Below are 5087 nucleotides of genomic sequence, written 5' to 3'. Positions count from 1 at the left end.
ACAAACAAATTAGAACATTTACTTTCGCAAGTGTTTATAATTATAAAACAAAGTACAAGTGAAAATACTATCGAGCCGTAACAAATTGAAATAGAGTATCAAATATAAAAGCCTAAAAAAAAGAAGGAATCACAATTTTTTTTAAAAGGTTATAAAATTTGACGTAGGATTACGCTTGTACCATTTCAAAAAAGAAATATAAATTGACTTGAGCAACTGTTTAAAAATATAAAACGAACTATAGATGCAAAAGATTTCTCTACACTTTTATACTACTAAAAAAAATGTTCTAGTTGTGGTGGAAAAATAAAAGCCTTTCGCCGGTATTAAAAAGCAATCGATTACGCTTTTTCTCGTACAAATTACCAGCTTCAGAAAAGAATATTTCAGAATACACAGAAGATAATGGTGCAGAAAGATATTTCCTTGCAAAGATGGCAAGATATTGGTATTTTGTTTTGTTCAAGTTCAACCAATTTAAGACATTAGCCTCTTCAGTTTCTGAAGTAAAAAAGCCTTTAGTTTCTGCTTTAATTTCTTCATCAATAGAATCCTGTCGCTCGTTCTCCTGTATAGCAGCTGTGAATGATTCTGTTTTAATCAAAGAATAGTAAGTTTAAAACTTCTTTGGATCAAAATTTGCAAAGGGTTATGGTTTTGGTTTATCTGATAGCAATATAAAAGAATCAACACTTTTATCAGCCTCACTACAAATATGCTTAAATGTTTAACATTATTTATTCAATAAGAGGGGAGATCGGAAAGTGGATTAACAGCGGTCGTGACTAACAGTAAATTGTTGTAATTGTTTTAGAACCTACTTTCGCAAGCATCTTCTATATTTTGGCTAAAGTTCTACAAACATATAATACTTCTTCTGAACTTTCATAAAATTAACAAAACTCGTCAGTGATCGTACATGCGGAATCACACTTGAGAGCAATGCATTGTTTTTAATACACTTCTTTGTTACAATGAAAAAATATTCAAGTCGTAGAATAATAAATGTGATTTACCAGTTGCCATTCTTCAGCTGTAATAATCAAACCATAATCGAATTTATAGTTAGCCACATAATGCTGAATACTTAGTTTTAGCTGTTCCAGCTTCTTTAGCATAAGGTAAGTTGAGTTCAACTTTATATCCACACCTTAGATAAGAAGAAACGCTTTTTTTAGTGCGGGCCGAAACCTATCTGGAGGTTTTTGGCATTTCACACGCTTTCACACGCACAGCTGTGAAGTTTGTTTTCATATCGTATATGCATTAGTCTGTTCAAGACATGATTACAAACTTATACAACTTTTAAACTGTAAGGCATAACAACCAAAGTATTCTTTCAAGTAATAAGACCCTAAAGAGCGGAAAATACTTTTACACATTAAAGTTTTACATGCCATAAAAAAAAAAGCTTAGGTATTAAAAGCCAAAAATATTTTAAAAAACGAACTAAATTAAAGAATTTTGTTAAAACCCATAATGTCGATAATTTAACTTTCAAACAATAACAAAAAAAGATACTGGTCAAAACTCTGAAATCCAAAAATTTTCGTATTTTACAACTATCAACTAGAAAATTATTCGCTAGGATCCTTAAAACGAATCATACATGTTTTTAAAAAACAAAAAGTAAAAATAATACGAGCATTATTACTAAAAAAGTGTTCGAATACTAATATATAAAAAATATTAGACTTTAATGGCACAATTATACAAGCATACCTGCTCTGTAGGGCAGAGTAGCTTCTACATAAGAAAGACATCTGGATATATGTTTCGAAGAGTTGCTGTTTTTAGTGCCATTTTCCATCACTTGCATGAATTTATACCCTGTTAAAACTCAAACATTGAGAATAACTTGAAATTTCTAGAGGTGTGTTCGAAGTGAGCTTCATAGTTTAAAATCTATACTAATCAAAAAAGAAAAACCGAAGTTAAACACACAAGTAGCCGCAAATGGAGTTATTTAAATTATATTAAGTTACATTCGTTTCAAACATTAAACTGCTTGCTTTTTTGTAACCTTGTATGTTTTACGTCCTATTCAATTTAAATTCTAATGTTCTTCCAAACTGTTTTACATTTCATTTAATTTTTAAAGTTAAGTATAATTCAAAAAGCTTTTAGAAATTTACCGGATCCAAAAATTTAGGATTTAGCTGGATCTAAATCTGAATCTTATTTTGAAATTAGGATCTGGCCGGATCCTAATCCGAATTTAGCATCCGGTAGATCACTAGTTAAAACATTTAAATATTGTTAGAGACCAACTTAAATGTTTAAAATTTAAAATCGTTTTTTTTTTTTAATTTAAAAAAAATACATTAAAACAGCCTAACGTTATTACTACTACCAAAAATTATATTTTGTAGAATGCTGAGTTAGACTTGACAATGTAAAATATTTTAAAATTTACACAAGTAGAACATTTTTTAACAAGAATTAATTTTCAATGAACCACAAAAAACACCGAAACACCCTTTCCACATTTAGAAAGAAAACATATAAGAAACATGTTTCAAAACAAAAAAAAAAATTTAAACAATTGTTTTAGTATGCAAATTTTCTACTTAATTAACAAATATTACTTTCCATAAAACATAATCATTTCTTCAGAATCTATGAAGATTATAAAATAAATGGAAAAAGTTTGCAACATTTTTTTACAGTATACATTACATGCAAAGTACTTTTTATCTAATTAAATACAACTTAGAGATGGCATTATACAATCCTTACACTTTTTGTACTACATATTTGTGAGTTATAACAACCAGTTGATAAAGTATGGTATTATTACATACAACTAAATAATTTTTATTGTATTATGAAGTTATTGTAAAATAGTGATAAATTGACGACAAAGTGTAATACTATCTACAACCGTGTTTCTCAAAATTGTATATACAGATACAGATATTTTATAAAACACATAAAAACTCAGATTAATAGTAAGTTACTTAAAAATAAGCATGCATAGATATCAGTTTGATTTATAAACCTTTTGTATAGTTTTTGACTATTTTTAGTTTATTTTTTAGAAATAAACTAGTTTTAATAACAAAAAGTGCATACACGATATGTTTTAACACCTACTCTGGATGGTTTTATTTGCTATTTACATAAAAAACCGGTATGCTAACAATTCCCACCCCAGCATAGTTCCAACTTGCACAATTCCCAACCATCTACTGTTAAAAAACACCTTGAAAATATTTGTAGCTTTCGCTTTGTAGATCTAAAGTTACATCTAGGAAGTCTGTTACAAACGATTTGGCTTTATAGTAACATTAAATCCAATACTTTTAGGTCAAACCATCCAGAACATGTGTTAAAACACCTGAAATTGGGTACGATGACGAGTTACCCTATAGTCAAAAATACGAGCAAAGTAAGAACAAGGAAAGTAGGAGAAGAAATATACTATATTTCAATGCACCATTCTGCAAAAGCGTAGCGACGCGGGTTGGGGAATGGTTTCTAGAGATTGTAGATAAAAACTTTACTGAAAAGTGTAGACTTTTCATACACTAAAGTTTTAAACAGGAAGAATATGTGGCAATTATTAATGGCATGGCACCTAATCGTTAGCTGTTAGACATGCTAGATATAAAGAAGCAAATATGAAAAACAAGACTGTACGGTTAAAAGCAATTTTTTAACAGAAAATTTAATTTATTTGGCGAACTAAAATCTGATAAAGATACAAAGTTTTACAATGGCTCAACTAGATTATCATTCAAAAATCGCTACACAAAATAAAGTATAGCTTCAAACATTAAAACATGACAACGTTACAGCTCTATTGCAGTACACATGAAAGCAATTATAGCTTAAAAGTTTGGTGTAAATTATGAAACGCAGAAAAATTATAAGTCTTAAATATAAAACAATAGGAATTGTCAACTAAAGGAGCAATTTAAAGAGTTAATATTACATTACCAATAATTAAAAAAAAAAAAAAACTGTGTTCTCAATGTTGTTTAAAATATACTATCATTATTGTTATGCGATACTTTGTTTTATCTACATTTGATTTTATAGTTCTTAGATTGCTTTTTTTTATTCGGATGAAATACTTTGCTGAAAGAAGCATTTAGAGCTTTGAAACAGCTGTACAAAGCAATATTTGTTTTTATACTAACTTTAAACAAAAAAGAAGTATTTAAAACAATTAGTAATGTTAATAGTGAACAAACTACAAATAGAACACTAATGGTAATATTACAAAAACATAACAAACATAACAAACTTAAAAATGAATTATTAGAATATTTAAAACATTTATTTTTTTTTAAGATACAGGAAAAATTTACAACATATTACTATACTAATTTTTTATACTTTAAATTTATATCGCATTTATATCATTTGTACTTTTCGCAATAACTCAAACAAAACAAAAGAGATACTTAAAAAATTGATTAGTGTAAAAAGTAGTCGATAAGTAGTCTCTGCTCAATAAAAAAAGCAATATTAAGTACTTAAAATTTGTAAACTATGATAAATCTAATCTACACAAAAATTAATACCAATTTCAAATAAAATTAAAATATTAATCAATATTAAGTATACAATCATTTAATTTTTTTCTAGTTTGATAAGCCAGAAGTTTAGATTTCTTTTAGATTTGTCTCAGATATAATTTTTAATCAAAACTTAAAAAAAAACAATAAAGCTTAAAAAGTTCTATGATAGTATAATTTAAATTTAAAATGTTTTACAGTTAGCTTATTTGTTACAATTTTTAACGAAATTAATGATATAATTTTAGTAACTAAGTTTAAATTTTCATTTAAGAAAGTTTTAATTTTAAAAGGATATTTATATATAACAATTTTTACTGGTTAATCTCTGAAAAATTCGATGTGTACATAATGGATTTTACGACATTAGGCACCTATATTTAAATAACAGTAGAACTCAAGAGCTAAAAATTATATGCGCGGATGAATATATGGTTAGTTTTAATTATACGTTTATTATAATTAAATAGTAATTTCTAATTATAAAATGTACCAAATAATTTGCCTTATGATATTAAAGTAAGTTTTTTAAAATTAAAATAAGTTTTATGGTTTAAAAAA

Source organism: Thalia democratica, chromosome 4 (assembly GCF_965202585.1).
Source record: "Thalia democratica chromosome 4, ktThaDemo2.hap1.1, whole genome shotgun sequence".
In the NCBI taxonomy this organism is placed as follows: Eukaryota; Metazoa; Chordata; class Thaliacea; order Salpida; family Salpidae; genus Thalia; species Thalia democratica.
This window is presented reverse-complemented; position numbering follows the sequence as displayed.